The sequence below is a fragment of the Wyeomyia smithii genome, chromosome 3 (assembly GCF_029784165.1).
Source record: "Wyeomyia smithii strain HCP4-BCI-WySm-NY-G18 chromosome 3, ASM2978416v1, whole genome shotgun sequence".
In the NCBI taxonomy this organism is placed as follows: domain Eukaryota; kingdom Metazoa; phylum Arthropoda; class Insecta; order Diptera; family Culicidae; genus Wyeomyia; species Wyeomyia smithii.
In genome coordinates this window covers 10,616,306-10,638,485 of record NC_073696.1, presented here as the reverse complement: position 1 = coordinate 10,638,485, position 22,180 = coordinate 10,616,306, and the positions used below count along the sequence as shown (strand labels likewise).

The 22,180-nt window shown below is 40.9% G+C and overlaps 1 protein-coding gene and 1 long non-coding RNA gene across 4 annotated transcripts in view; one reads left to right on the top strand and one right to left on the bottom strand.

Moving 5' to 3' along the window:
- Positions 1-1,390: 1,390 nt before the first annotated feature.
- LOC129727748 (uncharacterized) lies at positions 1,391-5,187 on the bottom strand. The gene is made up of 3 exons (XR_008728587.1): positions 2,858-5,187; positions 2,265-2,376; positions 1,391-2,205 (listed from the first exon to the last, which is right to left on the bottom strand). It is a non-coding gene; the product is annotated as an uncharacterized LOC129727748 (long non-coding RNA).
- A 1,097-nt stretch (positions 5,188-6,284) lies between these two features.
- The window catches only part of LOC129727747 (protein timeless), a 59,545-nt gene continuing 43,649 nt past the window's right edge, over positions 6,285-22,180 (top strand). The window contains exon 1 of one of the 3 annotated variants that reach the window (XM_055685878.1): positions 6,285-7,074. The gene's annotated coding sequence lies outside the window, so the exon portion shown is untranslated. The remainder of the gene's footprint in view (positions 7,075-22,180) is intronic. The other 2 variants (XM_055685876.1, XM_055685877.1) reach the window with 2 other exon arrangements.

Here is a 22,180-nt window from a genome sequence, read left to right as displayed (position 1 = left end):
AACGATTTTTTTTCTTCGGTTGAATTTTGACGAGAGAAATTGTCTAGTCGTTGCAACCCTCAACTATCTGACTTTTGGGTCCAAAAGCTATCCAGCTTTTTACGCACCATGATGGCGGTCGCTATAATGCGTGTTCGTAATATGCGAACCTCTCTACTTACGTCAGTTTTGGGATTTCTGAGGTATTGGCAACACAAATGTTGTCAAATTTATTTCTCTTTTGAAAAAATACGTGAAGACTTCAAAATGACGTGAGCAGAGTTGTCAAAAGGGTGGATGATTTAATACGAACTTTGCATTTTAGCGTCCGTCATTAAGGCGCGTAAAAAGCTGGATACCACTTTTTATATATCATTTGAAAAAGCCGCGTTTTCTGAGCAAAACGTGGTTTTTAAAAAAATGTTTATCGTTTTCCTTCGATTTTTTAATGTAGAATAAAAACCTGCTCTAAATGACTTAAATGACATTTCGCACACGTACAGTATATGGGAGAACTGTCATTTAAGGTATTTCGAGCAGTTTGTTATTCTTCATTTGAAAATCGAAGGATAACGATAAAAAATTTTTTAAAGCCACGTTTTGCTAAAAAAATTGCATTCTTTCAACTGAAGTATAAAAAGAAGAAAACCGTGTAAAACTTTAGGACTCAATTTAAAACCGTTTACGTGTGCCTCATGTTTTAGGTATCTTCTAACGCCCAATGAATCAAAGTGGCAAAATTGGATCGTCCGAGAAATACTGCAAATAAATAAATGAGTGTTTCGGCGTATTTTGAAGTGTAAATCTCAAATTACGTGTTTCGTTTATTGATACCTCAAACAAAGAAAACACCCCATATCAAATTTGTACCGGAAAAATTTGTCCTGATTTTTAACCCCGACCGAATGGTAACCCTACTTTAAACACAACTTCAATATTCTAAAACGCAAAAAATAATTTATCTTTTTGGATTGTATTTGGCAATTTAAGGATGATTTCAGGAGCCAGAAGTCGCGAAATCGGGTTTCAAAATGGAGTATACTCTCGGCCTCTGAGAACTACCCGGTTCCTTTGGTAGTGTTTGTCTTTTTATGCTGTTTCCAAAAACCGGAAGCTACTATCTGTTGTAATTATGTTTTATGTTGATGCAGTCAAACGTAAAAAAAACGTTGATCAGTAATTATTTATTTGCTAACTTTTAATCCTAGACGTGAACTAGATTTATTTTCTAATTTTTCAAATTTTTTTATATAGTTTTATATATTTTTTTATTTTATTTTTTATTTATTTGCACTTACTTTTAAAATATATTTCAAAATGTGTTTTTAATTTTTTTTTTAATTTTTATCTATTCTTTCTGATGTATTTTTAATATTCATTGTTTGATATTTTTTTATTTTCTTATTCATTTCTTAGTTCTCTTTAATTTATTTCAATTTTTTTTTAATTTCTCCTCTAGTTTTTTAATCAATTAGGGAACGTCCATTGATTACACAGAACAAAAATAAATAATTTCGAAGCCCTCATTTTTGTAGATCTTAAAAAAAAATCCGCGTCATATATTATATTTCATGTTATTTGCATGTGTACGTGTTGTTAATGTATGCTGTATGGTTGTATATATGTGTGTGAATGTTATGTTTAAAATGTTCGGTATAACTGTGCTTTTGGCTATCAGAAAATCGTTATTTAGAGTGAAAAATAAAGAAATTATCAAGGTGCATTTTTTTCTTCAACCACACGGAGAAAAATAAGTAGGCAAAGCTATAATAATAAGGGTCGAACCAACTATAATTTTGCATTGATTTTTGTATAATCCATTGTCATGATTGATGCAATAATTGTCTTCAGTTGAATCAACTATATAATGTGCTTGACCCAAACCAAATTTATGGTTGAAACAACTATACTTTGTTATTAGATTTTGACAGCTCGTCACCGGTTTTGTAAATTCAACTACAATGATCGTTAAATCAACTGATGCTTGTTAAATCAATAGATTCAAAAAAATTGGTTCAACCATTTTATACTGTTATTTTTATTTATATAATTTATTGCCATATGTTATTTCTTAAACCATGTTTATATATTGTAATTATTATTTATACTTGGAGGGTCAGAGTTGTTCATTTGACGAATTTGTATCAGCCAACAAAAGTGGCTGCAACACAGCTCTTGTTTCTTCTCGTACGATTATTTTCAGAGATCCCACATCATAGCTGCTGGCTGAAGAAAACAAAAATGCATTACAATAATTTAATTAGATTCTCCATGAAAATACTTACCTTTAAACTTTCATAGAATGGTTTTAATAATACCATTAATCCTCCGTCTACCATATAATTCGCAAAGATCTCCTCGTTTGCCTCTTCGGACGCCATGATGAAACGAATGACACTAGAAGTTTGATGATAATTTCAAATATGCAGGAGTATTGTTGCAATTGAGAGATTTTATTACAACAATAAATTTTGGGGTTGAGTTAACAATGAAAAAGTTATAAATTTCAACTATAAAAATGTTTGTTTCAATCACTATCTTTTTCTATCCGTGAAATTGAAGTGTTCGTGTAAATCTATTCAAACAAATAAGAAAGGCTGAGTCTCACCCCTAGGTGGATTAATTTGGGTTTTTCCCGTTCCATGTGTGAGTAATGCTGGTTCTATCTACCTTTTCATGATAGTTTGACTTAGTATCGAGCCAATTTTCTACTTTGAAAGTTTTAAACTAATAAGTGGATGTGAAAATAACAGTTGAACAGTTTAAAGTAATGCTTAAAAAATTTTCTGCAGCAGACTGTGCTAGACACCGAAATTGCAATTGATTCACAGTAAACGCTGAAAAATGGACACAAATTGCCGAGTTTTCATGGGTTTACCTTTACTCCACTGACGAAACTACGCATGCAGCATCAATCATATTGACCAATGAGTCAGCAGAAAAAATTGGATAGCTCTATCAGTCGAACTCTAACCGTGATGGCGAAAACAGTGAAGCTATTCCAATAATATGTTCGCGCGTTCAAAGAACGGTATCCTGTCGCGTCGAAAATGGACAGCGTGCAGCAGTTCGTGACCATCGAATACGCCCGTACCGGCATCTACAACATCTTGGTACTATTGAACAACAATCAGCGCATTGAAAGAAAGCCCGGTTCCAGACGGCCGACGACCCTGGGCGGCAAGAAGCTCCAAAGGGGAGGTCAAAGCTGCTCTTCTTTCGCTCCGAACTGGCCCAACGTCCTCGAGTTGCGTCACATCGAGGATTTCTGGGCAAGCCTGAAGCGTAAGATCTATTCCAACAATTTTGCTGCAAAAACTGAGAAGGAATTGATAAATAAAACGAAGAAAGAATTAAAAAAGTAGGAGGTTGTATCCAAGACACGACCGCATAAATGACGTAGAACTACGTACACTATTAACAAATGCATTGAGTGTTTCATTACCCTAGTAACACAACTGTTTTTATCAAAGTTTTATGGCACTTTTTTGGCTGTATTGAGCGCTATAAAACTTTGATAAAACCAATATTTTTACTTGGGTAATGAGTTATAATGTCTACTAATGAAGGGTTGTGAATTTCGTGAACCGGATTCAGCAGTTAGCAGATCGTGCCGAGTTAAAAACCATACACAGCACACACACACAAATCATACCATATCATAGACACACACACATCATACCATATCATTACACCATACACACATCATACTATATCATACACATACACACATACACACATGATACCATACCATACACACACAGCAAGCAAGCGACCAATCAGAGGACGTTATTTTTATTTCAACAAGGCTTGACAATTTTCAATAGTACAATAGTTCGTAGATTCAAACAACATTTTTCTGCATTTGGGCAGATGCGTGTATTATTTTCCAATCGATTGCTGCAAGAATGAAGAAAATAGGTTGAAAACCAACCGACCTATAAGCATTTGAAAAGGGACATATTTCGTCCCAGTTTTTCAGTTTGCATCCCTGTGTGGTATGCTAAAGTAAAACGTAGTTCTACGTCAAAAATATGCCTACACGTATGTTTTCGTCCGCCATGGCGAATGTACCGGTTAACTGCCGGAAGGCTGAACGCAAGGCGTAGCATTTTGTTGCGAGTGAGCTAATATAATTACCTTCCATGGGAAAGTTATCAAACTCAGTTATCTGTCTTAGTAATTTTTTTTACCACCATCCCAAAAAAGGATTTTTTTTAACGCATACGTTATAAGATAACCAATTATACGGAACAGAAAACAATTTCAACGTTTGCGGTAAAAAAAATGGACAAAAATTGCCGATTTTTCATGGGTTTACCTTTAATCGCACTCACGAAACTACTCATGCATCATCAATCATAGTAACCCATGAGTTAGCAAAACAAATTTGACAGCTCTATCAGTCAAACTCTAACTGTGATGACAAAAAAAAAGTGAAGCTACTCCGTTCAGAAGTGTGCGCGTTCAAAGAACGATACCCCGCCGCGTCAAAAACGGACATCGTGCGGCACTTTGTGGACGCCAGGTATGCCCGTTCCGGCATCTACAACATCATGACACTTTTGCATAATGATCAGAGCATCGATAGAAAGCCCGGTTTCGGACGGCCAACGATCCTGAGCGACAAGAAGCTTCAAAGGATGCTGAAGAGGAAGACCGAGGGAAAAGTGGCTAAATCGCTGCGTGCACTTGGCCGGGAGTTTGGTGCATGCAATGAAACAGTGAAAAAGTATCTGGAGAACATGAGCATACATGTCAGGAAGCGGTGGTCCCGTCCACTGATCTCGGAGCTGCAGGCAATGACGCAGCGACAGCGCCTGAATAAGATGGTCAAGTCGATTTTCTCGGCGAATCGCGACGTGGCAGTGGTGATGGATGGCAACGACTGGCAGGGTACTTCGTATTTCACTTCTCCCACGAAGGAAGTGAGCTCCGAAGTGAAATTTATTTCACACACCAAGTTCCCCAAGAAAGTGCTACTATGGCCGACACTCAGCGAGAAGGGGATGTCGAAGCCGCTCTTCTTTCGCTCCGGGCTGGCCGTGAACGGGAAAATTTATCATACGAAGTGGCTTCCATAAGTTGCATCGTTCATCAAGAAATACCATAAGGGCGAAGACACGGTGTTCTGGCCAGATTTGGCGTCGGCCCACTACTCGAAGCGATCGTTGAAGGAGATGGAGCGGCTGAATATATATGTGGTACAGAAGTCGGTGAATCCACCCAAGGTCCCCCAGCTGCATCCCATCGAGAATTTCTGGGCAAACTTGAAGCGCAAGATCTTTTCCAACAATTTTGTCGCGAAAACGGAGGAGGAAATCATATAAAAACGAAGAAAAAGCTTAAAAACATGCCTACACGCATGTTTTCGTCCGCCATGGCGAATGTTCCGGTTAACTGCCGGAAGGACGCACGCAAGGACGTAATATTTTTTTGCGGGGAAGCTAACATGATTACCTTCCATGGGAAATTCATCCAACTCAATTATCTGTCTTAGTTTTTTCATCACCATTTGAAAAAGTCCATTTTTTTACCGCAAACGTTAAGCTTATGGATGTCGGAGATAGAATCTAAGTATTTCGATAATATTTGATGATTTTTGGGTATTTATTACATTAATATATCTCCCAGATGGTCTCGAAGTACAATGCTGGCCTAACAAGCCAGTCGTCGTATGTTCGAGTCCCGGCTCGGGAGAGACTGTTAGTGTCAGTAGGATCGTAGCGCTAGCCCCGCTATTGTCTGTACACCTAACAGTTGGCTGCGAAATCTGTGTACGAACAAACAGAAGGTCAAGTTCCGAATCGAAATGTAGCACCAAGGCTTTGCTTTTTTATTTCATTAAAATACATATTCAGATCCAATTCGTACGATAAAATCGCAGATCAGTTTGTGAATGGCTTAACTCTGAGTGCCAGTCGCTGGAAGTAATGTTTTTCGGCTCAGTTTGTTTGTACCCCGGCTAAATAGCGGTACATTATACGATCATTCGATATAACAACAACAACTAAACGTTAGTATACTGTACTGTAATATGTCAGTATTCGTAGTAGCACTGCGATAACAACAGCATTGCAAACTTTGTAACAGTAGTCGCGCACCTCCAGCTGCTGCACCAATCACCAGACCCTTCCATTCCAGACGAGTGATTGGCAGGTGGGTGGTGCTGTGGTGGGTGGCAGAAGGTATGAAAGCCGGTATTCAATATGTACCTATAGGATCGCTGCAGGCTGTCACCGCCAGGAGCCGACACGGCGAAGCGGAAAAAAGCTATCGCAACTCCGAGCCGGTTACTATTCTCTATTCGACTCGTCTGCCTGCCATTCCAGGTCTGGACGCGAGTCGAAGCGGGAGTGTTTTCAGTTCGGTGCGACAAATAGTGCGCGCGGTGATTTTAGGGGATTACTTCTTTCTTTTTGGAAATCCTATACCATAATTACATGAGGAAGAAACGAATCGATGGCTTCTTCACTACAGAGTGAAATTCATAAATTGAACATAAGTGCTGCAGACAGTTGAATTACTGATGACAGAATAAGACTTTCTAGTGTAGGTAAAAACTAGGATTAAATTACAGTTCGATATGAATGAAACAATATGTTTGCAATGAGTGCAGTCAACTAAACGAAGAGAAACATAGTGAGAAATTTGTTTGGTTCCATGTAATATTTGCGCACAAATCAAATTGCTTCGATTGTTAATTGCTTACGGTGCAACAGTGTATATGTGCCAGCGTGCATTTGAGAGGCCCAATGCCTCACTAGAGCGTAATGGATTTAGTGGCAGTCATTAGTAAGTGTTGTGAACGAGTACGTCTTAGTGGAGAACCTGTCACGTTTCTCCTACACGCGTTTTAGTTGCGGTCGCCGGCTGGACGTAAATATACTACTACCCTCACCTATGTTCGATATTGGATGCAATTCGATTAGTTTTCACCATAAGAGACGAGACTAGCAACGACCAAGATAGAAAAAAAAAACAATAAACAAGATCGTCGCCAGCTGGCAGTATGATACAAAGCATCGAACGATCACTGATTGAGTACACGTGATCAGTTGGTGATTACCCGGCTAGAACTGTCTAATTTGAAAGGTGAGCAGTGATATTTTCTGATTGAATTAGCCGCAATTGTTCAATATTAGACAATAAATTTGCTTTTCAGTCTTTTTGGAAAGTGCTTACCACACAGTAGGAAACAATTCTATTAATGTGGGTTTCGGAGTTAGCTTTCAATATAAACTTTCGAATTATCACCATTATGAGCTTTAAATATATTAGTTTTTCGTTTGCTCGATATGTTAACCGATATTGAATTATAATTGCTAGATCCAAACTTACGATACCCTCTGAAAAACGAATACATTTACGGTCAAAGCCCAAAAAGCATCCATATTGACATTAATATCATGCAATAATCATCAGGAGAGAATCCAGTATCCTGTTCTTTAAATACTTTATCACGTTTTCGATACGGATCTCAATACGGGCTCGTGGTTGCGGAACTGGTGTCACTGTGGGATGCAAAGTTCAATCGACCCTCGCGTTTGCTCCAGTCTAGTCAACCGAGGAGTCTTCTTGTGTAACCGAAAAGTAGATCGTTACTCGAGAATATTTGAATTGGAAATCACTTTGACTCGACTGTTTCTTGTATGAACATTCAATTCTACATAGTATATTAAATTGGGGACTTGAAAGAAAACCAAATGAAAAATTCATTGAGTCTCAGTGCAGTCGAGATCATCTTTATTCAGAAAATGATTTTCAAGTTTCTGTTTGAGCGCGATCGTTATGTAATATATAAATATAAATAGCACTCGAAGTAATATCAATTTCAAATTAGTCTTCAATGCTTGTTATTTATGTCTAACAAATAACCAAACGAGAAATACTGATAAAAAAGACATCCAAAGTTTTATTTCTAGCAATTAAATTATGAAGCCTTGCACTTAACGTGCGTATCGGTTTCACTATCTCGTAAAACTCTCCCACTCGCCAGTTCCACGTGCGTCATCTGTTACGTGATTTGATGCAAACACATTCGAACATGTTTCGCGACAGTTGATACTGCCTCCGCTGGTTGCTTCTCACTACGCATGCGGTGAAAAGAGCCAACAAGCGGCACGTTAAATTACACGTGATTGCAGCTTCTAGCTTGAGCTTCATTCATGATTTCAAAGCATTGCATACAGAACAAAGCCAACCGAAAACCCATTATATTAGGTTAGGTCGAAAAGTTGAAAATTGTGTCATTTCACAATTTAAGCATAGTTTAATCGATAGAAGAAAAGCGAGTCCAGGTATCTCCTTGCATCGGGAGCTTGCAATCCTACTCTTTTGTACAGCTTTTTGATGTCAACACATCGCGTTTCTTACTCAAATAAGATTGGTCCGACGTAAGTTTTACTAGTTCTAGTGGTGAAGTAAGAAAAACCTAGTCCACAAAAAATTCCGAAAAACCAACGGTTTTCTGGATTTTATAATGTCTTCGGCAAAGTTGTAGACAGTAATTTGGCCCTTCCAGAATGAATATACGCTGGCCCAAATTAAATTTCCCGTTAACACAAATAACTTTGTGGTGAAATGTGTGTCAAATTTACTAAGCCGAGTGCCTATTAATGATAAAAATATTCTAGAACCGAAACGGTTTGTTTGATCGGTATAATGTCTTCGGCAAAATTGTAGATAACAAACCATAATTTTTTAAAATATTACTGTTTTAATTTTTTTCTCTAAGTTCAAAAAAAAATTACGACATTATTCATGATATTGCTCAACAAGTTCCAGAAACGAAAAAAAAACATTAGGGTGTCCCAAAATAACGATTTGTTAAATTGTCTACGGGCTCAACCAGAAAATGATTGGTGATGGTGTAACAAACAAACTTTTGTATGGCAACAGCTCTGGAAATTATTTAGTTGAAGTGCTGATTTGAGTTTTATGGAAAAATTAAATTTTTCCTGCAAAACCGAACCCAAATATATTTGTTGCGCATCTCTCGGAGTCCAAATTAAGAGAAAAAAAAATTACGGCTTGTTGTGGCTCTAATTTCGTTGTTATAGAATTTTCAGCTTTTCTGAAAATTCTTAATTTTGGTGTTTGCTGAATTTAAACCTTTGAAAAACGTGCTAAACTTTACGCTCGCAACCATCCTATATCACAGAAAGATAGGAAATTTTATGAGGAAAAACTTCCTGAAAGACACAAAAATCCTATTTTGAATCGTGGTTGAACTATTCAAGTTTTATTACGAAAAGAATAAATATATGATAATCTTCTGTGTGCAACATCAAGTCAACTTATCAACGAAAACGTCGTAAGACCATCGCCTACTGTGTTTTGGTTTTTGGTTAAGACATGATTTTATTTTGAATAGGTGAACCCAGTTCTTATTACTATTTATGTGTGTGTGTGTGTGTGTGTGTGTGTGTGTGTGTGTGTGTATGTATGTATGTGTGTCTGTGTGTATGTGTATGTTTGCGTGTGTGTGTATGTATGTGTGTATGTGTGTGTATGTATGTGTGTATGTGTGTGTGCGTGTGTCTGTGTGTATGTGTTTGTGTGTTGTGTGTGTGTTTGTGTGTGTGTTTGTGTGTTTGTGAGTGTGTGCATGTGTGTGTATATTTGCAACTTTTTTTTCTCACTCTCTTTTCTCAGATACCGATTTCAACGAAATTAATTGCAAATGAAAGATCAAGTTGCCCCATAGATTGCTATTGAATTTCATTGTAATCAAATTTTTAGTTTAGAGGTTATGTATCAAAATGTAAAAATCACGAAACATCAATATCTTAGAAATTACACAACCGATTTTAACAAAACTGATGTCAAACAAATGGGCTAACTCCAGAACCCTTAACTTTTAAATTTCATAATGAATAAACATGTGGTTCAAAAGTTATGTAAAGAAATGTTTTCCAGAAGCTGTTTAAGCTCACTCATTTTTCTCAGAGATGGCTGGACCGATTTTAACAAATTTAGTCGAACGAAAAATCTAGTTGTCCCATAGGTTGCTATTGAATTTCATTGTAATCGGTTGGTAACTTTGGCCGTGATTTATAAAAATGTGAAATCACTCAAAGTTTGTACCAAAACCTGCTTAAACTCACTCACTTTTCTCAGAGATGGTTAGACCGATTTTCACGAAATCAGTTGCAAATAAAAGGTCTAGTGGCCTTATAACACCCTAATGATTTTCATTGTAATCGAATTTTTAGTTTAGGCACCGTGATTCAAAATGTGAATATCACGAAACATCATCATCTCAGAAACTACATAGCCAATTGAAACAAAACTAGTGTCAAATGAACGGGCTCACTTGAAAACCCTCAACTAATTATTAAACATGTGGTTCAAAAGTTTTAAAAGAAACGTGTTCCGGAGGCTTTCAAACTCACTCATTTTTCTTAGAATTAGCTGAACCAATTTTTTTTAATTTAGTGTCGTATTGAAGGTCTAGTTACCCCACAAGACCCTATTGAATTTTATTGTAATTATAACTTTATCCGTTATGTATGAAAGAAGGATGAAAAGAAACATATTCCAAAGACTGTTTGAGCTCACTCAATTTTTCCAGAATGGTTGAACCGATTTTCACAAAATTAGTCTCAAACATACTTAAATTATTACTTTATATAAATAACATCAATATTCTAGAACCCAAAGAGTGAATATACCTTTATTGGATTGTACGTGACAATTTTAGGATGTTTTCCAGATACCGGAAGCTGCAAAATCGGGTTTCAAAGTGAACTATGGAGTTCACCTCGGCTTTCGAGCATTATCCCGGTGCCTAAAAACATTGGGTAATGTTTGTCCCTTTTAGGTTGTTTTTCATAAATCGGAGCTACTATCTAGAAATTTGCAATGGCGTCACAAGTTGATTTCTGGCCTCTGGGTGTAACGCTTCCGCAATACTCATATTTGGTTACATTAAGCTGTTTCCAGAAACTAGAAGTCTTCGCCATCGAAAAAACATCGAAAATTTTCGATTTCTCAAAAATTTTAAATAGCGCAATTGTTGCCCCTTAGTGAAATGTGTTCATACTCGGGGAAATTTTTATTTTGCGTCAAAATACATCGATAAATCATACAAAGAAGCCAATGTAACCATTGGTTACATTGTGGGTGTTGGCTCCGCCACAATAATAACTACATCCAGACTTGCTCGATTAGAACCTCCTACCTCCCAAAGCCTACCCTGGATTCAGAGCACACCAACATGTGTGATATCCCTCCAAGTCTGACGTTTTACGTCCGGGACGGAGGGGTCACACATGTAGGAAAGCTTCTTAGTATTACCACCACTACGTCAACAAAGTTAAGTGATATCCCTCCAAGTCTGGCGCACAGCGTCTAGGACGGAGGGGTCACTCATACGGGGTCGCTCACAGAGACACTGATAGAGGCGACCAAGGTATTCGGCTCCACAGGGTGTTCCAAAAGGAAGGGGAAGCCCGCCGAGCAGGTCTATTATAGTTCGGGAGTGTTCGTGACACTCCCGATTCTGAAATGACAGCTCGCATAAAAGGCAAAGAACCGATACTAAGGGGGCTTTTTTTCGGCTAAAGCAGCTAAACGCTAAGAAGTGCGCGCATAATTATTTTATTTTCGATTGTCTAGTACGCTGGGTGTGAATTAACGGAATCGTCAGAAGTTAAAAAGTGTGGTGCTAGTGCGTAGCATTGTTAAAAGTCTTACGGAAAACTACACCTGAATTTTGTAAAACAAGGAAACAAAAAGGTCCTCGAAGGGCCTTTTATTCTTGCTTCTAGAAACATACTTTCGAGGCGGCGTCCTCCATTGAAAAGGGATAAAGGCATATATCCCGCCTTTTAACGGTCTTCAAGCCGAAACACCGCCATTTTGTGGCACACCCGCCATCATATTCAGTTACCGTGAGGTGCGAGCGGGTTGCCATTGCTCCGGTATTACGACCGGCTGCGCTGCAGAGCAGAGGAGTGCAAAGCCACCAACCGCCACGATGTTCGGGATGCCGACTCGTGCTCAGCATTAATGGAATGGAATTTAGCCACGCGTCAGCCGGAGTTCAAGTAACTTAGATATAAGTAAAACTATGTCGGGAAGGGAAATAAATTAGTTATGGAAGATAATTTATGTCTATTTTAAGCACGAGATTTCCCTTAGTTTTCACCTAGCTTTTTATTCCGCTCTACGAACTCAGCCGGAGTTTCAGTTGCTTCGTTTAGTTTTTTTTAAATGAAAAGGGTCGTTTTGGTTTGATCGTGTTGGAGTCGACGGGCCACGTACTGGAATTTGGTTCACCCCTGTTAATGGTTCGTGCCCTGGGGTATGCTGTAAGCGAACGTACTAGTGAGTGGTGAATACCAGATTGGCTGTGGGCTCGTTTCCAATACTTAGCACTATATATCCACACCCAACACCCCCTGAGCAAGCGGGGGGTTATCACCAAGGCAGAAGAAAAAGTAAATTTTTGTTGCACTGTGTTATTATTTACATTAATCAAATAGCCAACAACAGATGCCTTTTTTTTTCCTCATCTATAGTTTATTTGACACGGCACAAATACAATTCAATGTTTAACGGCGCCAATTATATCTGGTAGCTTACTTTCTAAAGTATCTTAATAACTAAAAGCAAATTTTTTATCCTCGCTGCCGACTACGAGCTGAAACTAAATCTAACTTAAGCTAGAATGTTTTGCATGAAAAGCACTGAATAGTTGTTTGATGGTTTTCCATCGCCATAGGTAAGCAGCATATTGAATATGTTCCGCTGCTGGGCCAAGATATTACGGACTGGCATATTGGGTTGTCACCCTCGCGGCCTGAGAGTATCGTGCGGGTCTTGTTGCTGTTTCCGGATCCGGGGTCTTAACGTGTTCTTGTCGTTTGGTTGGATGTAGGCGGAAGGGGATAGGACTAAACTGGGGCGTGGATGGATTTCAGGAAAACGTATATAAGGGACATGTAGGATAGGTCACGGCTCGCCAAGACATCACGAACAGGAACAGCCAGCTGCCTACCTTCGGCCTGCAGGGAAGCTACTAATCTAGACCTGGCGTCACGGTGTACAGGGCATGACCAAACAACGTGCTCTATGTCGTGATAACCTTCACCACAGGCACAGATACCACTCTCCCCGAGCCCAACACGACGGAGATGCGCGTCAAATCTATAGTGATTGGACATAAGCCGGGACATCACGCAAATGAAATCCCGACCTACATACAACCCCTTGAACCACGGGTTCGTCGATACCTTGGGGATTATGGAATGTAACCACCTTCCCAGTTCCCCCTTGGTCCAAGAATTTTGCCAACTGATGATCGTATTCTGACGTACAAATGCGAAAAATTCATTAAAGGCAATTGGTCTTTCATAAATATCACCGTTTGTTGCGCCCACCTTAGCCAAAAAGTCCGCTTTCTCATTACCCGGTATCGAGCAGTGAGAAGGGACCCACGCTAAGGTAATCTGAGTAGATTTTTCGGATAAAGCACTCAGATGTTCCCGTATTTTCCCCAGGAAATACGGAGAGTGCTTAACATCTTTCATCGATCGGAGAGCCTCAATGGAACTGAGACTGTCCGTAAAGATGAAATAATGGTCCGTGGGCATTTTTTCGATAATCCCTAGGGTGTACTGAATTGCAGCTAATTCTGCGACGTAAACAGAAGCAGGATTATCGAGCTTATGGGAGACGGTTAAATTGTTATTGAAGATACCGAAGCCAGTGGACCCATCAAGAAGTGATCCGTCAGTGTAGTACATATTGTCCCAGTTGATGTTTCGATATTTATTGGAAAAAATTTTGGGGATCTGCTGCACGCGTAAATGATCCGGGATTCCACGAGTTTCTTCTATCATGGATGTATCGAAAAACACAGTAGAATCAGAAGTATTTGATAAGTCGACACGATTTGGAATATTCGAAGAAGGGTTGATATTTTGGGACATGTGATTGAAATACAATGTCATAAAACGGGTTTGAGAATTAAGTTCGATTAACCTTTCAAAATTTTCAATCACGGGACGGTTCAAGACCTCACATTTGATAAGAATACGAGAAGACAGGCTCCAGAAGCGGTTTTTCAATGGTAGTACTCCAGCTAAGACCTCCAAACTCATCGTATGGGTCGACTGCATGCAACCTAAGGCGATACGCAAACAACAATATTGTATTCGCTCCAGTTTGATCAAATGTGTGTTTGCTGCGGAGCGGAAGCAGAAACACCCGTATTCAATAACAGACAATATCGTTGTTTGGTAAAGCCTTATAAGGTCTCCTGGGTGGGTTCCCCACCATTGTCCGGTTATTGTACGAAGAAAGTTCACTCTTTGTTGACATTTTTTCATCAGATACCTCACGTGACAACCCCAGGTGCCTTTAGAGTCGAACCAGACACCAAGATATTTGTGTACCAAAACCTGAGAAATCGTTTTACCCATTAATTGTGTTTGAAGCTGAGCAGGTTCATGCTTCCTAGAAAAAACTACTATCTCAGTCTTCTCCGGAGAGAATTCGATACCTAGCTGTAAAGCCCAAGCAGACAAATTGTCCAAGGTATCTTGCAATGGTCCTTGCAAATCGGCAGCTTTGGCTCCTGTAACAGAGATTACACTGTCGTCTGCAAGTTGTCTTATCGTGCATGAGTTTGCCAGACATTCGTCGATGTCATTTACATAAAAGTTGTAAAGAAGGGGGCTTAAACATGAGCCCTGGGGAAGACCCATGTAGCTAATGCGAAAAGTTGCCAAATCGCCGTGCGTAAAATGCATGTGCTTTTCGGACAACAAATTGTGCAAAAAATTGTTCAAAATTGGAGAAAATCCTTGTCGGTGAAGTTTACCCGAAAGAATGTCAATAGAAACGGAATCAAAAGCCCCCTTAATGTCCAAGAACGCAGACGCCATTTGTTCTTTGCGAGCATACGCCAGCTGAATATCTGTTGAAAGCAATGCAAGACAATCATTCGTCCCTTTGGCACGGCGGAAGCCAAATTGAGTATCTGATAGTAGACCATTTGATTCGACCCAATGGTCTAAACGACGGAGTATCATTTTTTCCATCAATTTCCGGATACAGGATAGCATTGCAATCGGCCTATAAGAGTTGTGATCAGAAGCTGGTTTCCCTGGTTTTTGGATGGCGATCACCTTCACTTGCCTCCAATCCTGCGGTACAATGTTTTGCTCCAGGAACTTATTGAACAAGTTCAACAAGCGCCTCTTGGCATTGCCGGGTAGATTCTTCAACAAGTTGAATTTGATTCTATCTAACCCAGGCGCGTTATTGTTACAGGACAGGAGGGCAACTGAAAATTCTGCCATCGTAAAAGGTGATTCAATCGCGTCGTGGCCCGGAGACGCATCGCGAACAATGTTTTGCTCAGGAACAGAGTCCGGACATACTTTCCTGGCAAAATCAAATATCCACCGACTTGAAGACTCCTCGCTTTCGTTGACCGTTACGCGATTCCGCATTCTTCGGGCTGTGTTCCAAAGAGTGCTCATCGATGTTTCCCTCGACGTCTCGTTTACGAACCGACGCCAATATCCGCGTTTCTTTGCCTTAGTCGAGCTTTTAAACTTGGTATCAAGCTCCGAATAACGTTTAAAGTCGTCGGCATCGTCTGTATCCCGGAAGGTCAGATACGCGTCGGATCTTTGCGTGTAGACATCGGAGCACTCTTGGTCCCACCACGGAGTGGGAGGCCGTTCTTTGATCGCTACGCCGGGATATTTCTTTGTTTGGGCTTGCAACGCGGCGTCGAGAATCAAGCCCGCGAGGAGGTTGTATTCTTCAAGTGGTGGATGATGTTGAATCGACCGCTTTTGAAATCATTTCCTCGTATAACTTCCAATCGACATTCCGTGTGAGGTCATACGGAATGTCAATTGGTCGCATGCGAGTTGACCCGTTATTAATTGAAATAAGAATAGGCAAATGGTCGCTACCGTGAGGATCAAGGATTACCTTCCATGTGCAATCCAACCGTAGCGACGTCGAACATAAGGATAGATCCAAAGCGCTTGGGCGCGCTGGAGGTTTCGGGATACGTGTCATTTCACCGTTGTTTAAAATAGTCATGTCGAAGTCATCGCAAAGGTTATAGATTAAAGAGGAGCGGTTATCATTGTATGGGGAACCCCAAGCCACGCCATGAGAGTTGAAGTCTCCCAAAATCAAACGTGGCGAGGGAAGAAGTTCTATTAAATCAAAGAGCAGCCGTTGCCCAACCTGTGCTCTGGGAGGAATATATATTGAGGCAATACAAAGCTCTTTACCTTGTATTGTCATTTGACATGCGACAACTTCGATGCCTGGAATCGAGGGGAGGTTAATACGATAGAAAGAATAGCACTTTTTAATCCCTAAAAGTACTCCTCCATATGGGGTGTCTCGATCAAGGCGAATAATATTAAAATCATGGAAGTTGAGATCAATATTTGAAGTAAGCCAAGTTTCACAAAGGGAAAATGCATCGCATTTGTTTTTATTTATCAAAACTTTAAACGAATCAATTTTTGGTAAAATACTTCTACAATTCCACTGTAAGACAGAGATAGAATCCTTCATATACGCAGTTGAATCAGGCATCGAAGGATACAATCGCTGCAAGGAGGGGCCATTGGGCAGTCAACTGCTTCAAAAATGATCTAACTGTTGGGAGGAATGCTGTAAGAAAAATTTTAATTGGATCGGGTACATTGAAATTTTCAAAAATCCAGTCCACAATGTCAAATAATTTCACTAATCCAGAGTTTGTTTCATCAACTGGATGTGCAAAGGGAACAACTGGGGTTTTAGATGTTCCTGGCAGTGCTGGGAACTCCTTCTGGGACTTTAAATTTGCAAGCCCAGGAGGAGTTTGCTTCGGTTTTTCCGCAGCACTGTTTGGTTTGTTCGTACTTTTCATTACACTTTGGGAAATCTTAGGACTTTTACGGGGAAGTTTAGGAGAAGAAACATTTTTCCTCTTCCTAGACTCCCCAGGATTGGCATAAGATGTTCCCGCTGATGAATCGTCAGAATCGGTTTCATCAGAGGGCAACAGATCAAAGGGGTTCGATGTTATGGTAGAAGTGGTCACGGTCTTCTTCAGCATCTCAGCGTAAGAACGCTTTGAACGCTCCTTAAGTGACCGCTTGATTTTATCTCTGCGCTGCATGTACACCGGGCATGTGGAGAGCTCATGCTGGTTTTCCCCACAGTGAATACATTTTTCAGCATTAACACTGCAAGAATCTTCCGCATGAGTCTCCCCACACTTGCTACATCGTGCCTTATTGCAGCAGTAGGCGGCTGTGTGGCCTAGCTGCTTGCAATTGGTGCAATTCATAACACGGGGTACATACAATCGCACAGGCAGACGAACCCGGTCGATCGAGACGTGGCTAGGGAGTGCAGATCCGGCAAACGTGACGCGAAACGAGTCTGACGGAGTGTAAACTTTTTTACCGCCGACGAGAGACATGGACCGCAATTGCTTACAATCCAAAATCTTCGCCTGTGTTTCGGTATTTTTGAAGCAACCGGTTGCGCTTTTTAGGATACACTCGACAGACAGACTCGAATCGGTTATGACACCGTCGATCTCCACGTCTCGTGTGGGTATGTAGACGCGATACTCGCGTGTGAAGAGCTCAGAGCAAGCGATAGCATTGGCCTGTGCCAGATCACTGACCACGACACGGAGCTTGTTAGGTCGGACCTTGGAAATTTCGGTCACGGCCTTGTACCCCTTCGTCAGGTCTTTAGCAATTTGCAGTATGTTTAAACGCTTTGAATTCACTCCTGCCTTTGGACGAAAATAAACAGTATAGCTGCCCTGTTGAGATCCGTCCGGGTAAAGCCTGGGGCGAGGGGGGACTGGAGAATGAACAGGGGAGGGGGTAACAGAAGGGTCAGGGTCAGGGGGGTTCGGGGATGGTGGCACGGGAGGCGAGGGATCTATATCCATTGCGCTAAATGTAGCGCACTAGCGCACTAGCGCCGACAAGAACACGTACCTCTTTACTTCTTCCTTCCAGCAGTGGTTGTCCGATCGTTCGAAGCTGCACCCAAAGCAGCCAGCAGCACCAGTACAGCAGCACCAATACAGCCACCAGCAGTGAGCCGGGTGTGAGATCACTCAGCACAGCGACACGGACTCGACTGTCAACTGATGGGCTTGGATTAAAAAGATCTATTCACGGTGCACAGATCAAAACTGCAGCTGGTATTTTGCACCAATACAGCCAAAGTTGTGAGCCGGGTACAGAACGTATCGACACAACTCACAATCTAGTTGGCCTTTAGCGCGAATAATACACTCTTTTGTTTGGCTATTCGTACACACGGACCGGATTGTAATAGAACGACCACTTTGCACGTCCGTTTCTGTCGAGTGTTCGACGCGGAATGAACAACAGATGCCTTGACCGAGTTGTTTTGATGTTTACGGGTTTTAGCCACGGTTAACAGAACTTGATGCTTTTCGTCCTTAGTAGATGGCCCGAATTCACTAAAGTCTCCTCCTGCCAGCCCTGGTGCACTCTCTGGAATTGATTGCTTATTATTCTCACGATGGAACCGGTAGAAGCTTAATACCTCTTGTTCGGAAGGAAGATGTGTCTTAACTATTTCTTAATTTCTTCCGGGAAGCGCCTGTTGAAATACCTTTCATAACTTTATATCTGGGCGACATCGTTCTGGATTTAAGAAACGATAAATACTGGTTAATGTGCAGCACCTACTATGTATTTTGATACACATTCAAACAATCTAATTGGCCCTGACGACTCTGTTGATATTGGTTTGGTTTCTACTTGCGAAAGTGGAGGAGGGAAATATTTTTGCTTTTGTTTCCACACATAAATTGACAATTGCATATGAGAGTTCGCGTAGGTGCGAACAGCCTTAAAAATCTCTTTTACTTGTGTCAGGGCCAATGTCGCTGAGCAACCACGTCACATTTTACAATATTCTTTCCATAAAAAATCTCGAATAGCTCAACAACAATTCAAGATAGGATTTTTATGTCTATTAGAAAGTTTTTCCTCATGAAGTTCCCCATCTTTCTGTAGTATAGTATGGTAGCTAGCGTAAAGTTTAGCACGTTTTTTAAAGGTTTAATTTCAGAATACACCAAAATTAGGAATTTCCAGAAGAGCTAAAAATAATTGTAACAACGAAATTTGTCCCCAACAAACTGTAACATTTTTTTGACGTAGAACTACTTTTCTCAGAAAGTTCGGTTACATAGGAATGTAAAATGGAAATCTAAAACCGGAAAAAGTGAAAAATATTGTCAATTTCAAACGCCAATAAATCGGTTAGTTTTCGATGGATTTCTTTCGTTCTTGTAGCAATCGATTGGAAAATTTTCTAAGAATCCTGCCAAATGCAGAAAATTTTAATTTTATTATTCAAACTGTTGTACTTGTGAAAATTGTCAAGCCTTGTCAAAACGCAAAATCGACCTATGATTGGTCGTTATATACAGGGCCGGCGTCACATTATTTTCCCGAGTGGGTAGTAAGCAATGGAGTGGGTAAGTACCCACAGAGACATTTTCCGAATGGGTACTACTACCCACACTACCCACATGAACCGCCGGCCTTGGTTATATAATTGCTTTCCCAAGCATGGTCGACAGAATTATAGACCTAGTAATTCGGAATGTACTATTTGCTCATATAAGAGCCTGTTTCAGCCGAAATTGCTCACAGTAGTTCCAGACAGCGACTACAACAGTCCTTACTTAGCAGCAGCAGCAGTGCAACGGATAGCAACAGCAGTTGCAGCGGGTATCGGTATCGATAGTAGCAGGGCCAGCTGATGCAGCGGCACTTCCTTTAGTAAGAAATTGTCTTTGTGCGGTAGCGGGCTGCCTCAGTAGTAGGTACTTTAGCCGGCACTTCCTCTAATGAAAAGTTGCCTTATTTTGACAACATACAAACGTTCTGGGCTGCTGGTGTCAAAATATATGGGTCGTCAAATTTTTAGTGTAAGAACAGCTTTCAACTTTGTTATCAAAAAATGCCTTAATCCCCTCTGTCGGGGTAGCACAGAGGATGACACTCCGTTAAGCATATAGATGCGAGGCATAAGGACGCGAGGCATAGTATTAACATAGTGGCATAGTTAATCATACTCGATTTAGTAACTTTATAAAAAATCTTTCGGCGGTTAAGTAATTTTCTTCTTTCTCAACTACTCAAGTACATAATACGACATTTTTGCTTCAAAGTCAATGGTATACGTTTTTTACGATTCATTTTTTGGAAAAAATGTGACGAAAATGAACGTTAAAAGAGATAATACTTGGTTGCCCAATCTAGAAAAATGAGCAAATAAATTGAGTTCATAATACTATATACATGCAGTTAGGACACAAGGAAAGCGAATTATACTTTCAACGTACTTTGTGCAACTGAAACTCGATTCTTGATTTTGAATGCTGTTGGATTGATTAAATTGATATAAAAGGGGAAGGAGACCGAGCGTGAATTTGGCGAGTAGTAATAAAAACGAATCAAATCTCCCTGACGGTCTCGAGGTACGATGCTGGCCTAACAAGCCAGCCGTCGGTGGTTTGAGTTTTTTCCAGGAAAGGCTGTTGTTGTCAATAGGATCGTAGCGCTAGCACCGCAATTGTCCTGTACACTCAATAGTTAGCTGTGAAGTCTGTGTATGAATAAAACAGAATTTGATTACTTGTCCCTTAAAACCGTGTTTAAGGTGGTTTCTCAGCTGATGACGAACTTGCACGATAAGCGTTAATATCACAAGTTTGGCAGAGGGACATCTCAACAGTAAAGCTTTATGTAACAATAATATTTGAGTAGATGGCAATGGTTTTTTTAGCATAGCATAGCATAGCATAGCATATTTGATCGCCTGTGTGTTGCCCGCGATTGACCAGAATCAGCTGAAATTGCACAAAGAACCGTCAAAATGGTGCCTAGGAGTAGCAAGCCATTTTCAGTGTACAATTTCTGGTGATTTTTCTTTTCACTGGTCAATAACGTAGCTGGCCACGCCCAATGCAGATCAATAGAGGAAGGGATATCGGGAGTGTTAGTTTAATACTTGTTGCTACTAGAGACCGAGGAATCCTCTGCATCATCCACAAGTATCAAAGGAAGGTATTAGTGTTAGTGGAAAGGAATTGATCTGGATCCATCGAGGTTGATGGTGCGATCTTTTCTACACAAATTCGCGCCCGATATGGATATAGGGCTATTCCCACTGCTTCCGTTCAGGGACCGGGCCGGGACCGGACTCGTCCGGGACTTTTCATGCATTCACACTGCGCCGTGCTTGAACCGTGCCCGCGCTGCGCTCTGGCTGAGAAATGTTGGTGTGTATATGTGAAAGAACGTCTTTCTCTTTTTTTTCATACCGCAGCTCACTCCGCGCGAAATATGTCACTACAACAAACACGCATCCACCCGAGTGCCTTCCGTGCACTCTCCGGCCAACACAAAGTATCGTCGGCAACGATAGTTTTTCTCTCGCACTGCGGCAGCACGACGGCAACTCAACGCTGCCCCGGTCTGGGCACGGCGCGTCGGTGTGAATGCGTTCATAAGAACGCACGCAATCAATCTCAAACGAGCCCGGACGACACGCGGAACAGCCACGGCCCGGTCCCGGCCCGGTCCCGGAACGGAAGCAGTGGGAATAGCCCTTATTTCTCGGTCTCTGCGCAACCGGCCATCAGAAGACGATATAAATAGAACCGCATCACGATCGCTGTATCGGCATACAGGAGAATCGAAGTTTCTAGGTATCACCGGCAACCAATCGTTAACAGTCTGTATCACACCAAACTTCGCGTTTCATCCGGTGAACTATTAAAATTTACCTCGAAACGAATGAATTTCGTAAAACGCACCGCACGCCGAACGCAAACTACTGGTACCAGCTCAAAGAACCATTAGAGCGAGTAAAAAAAAACCCACAAGGCACACCCGAGCATTATACGATGTAATGGTCATTGAACTCCGAAACCGCTGTATTAAGATAGTTACACTGAGCGCTGTCAAAGTAACGTGCGCGAAACTGAGCTGACCTCCCCGAAGCAAACAATAGCGTGCCCACTACACTCCGGAAACCCTTAGATAAACAAAACTCACCCGGGCCGATGATGCGTTTCACCGGGGCATAATGCACGACCGCTCCATTTTCTCCTACCGACGCATACGCGACACGACGTTTCGCACCAAAG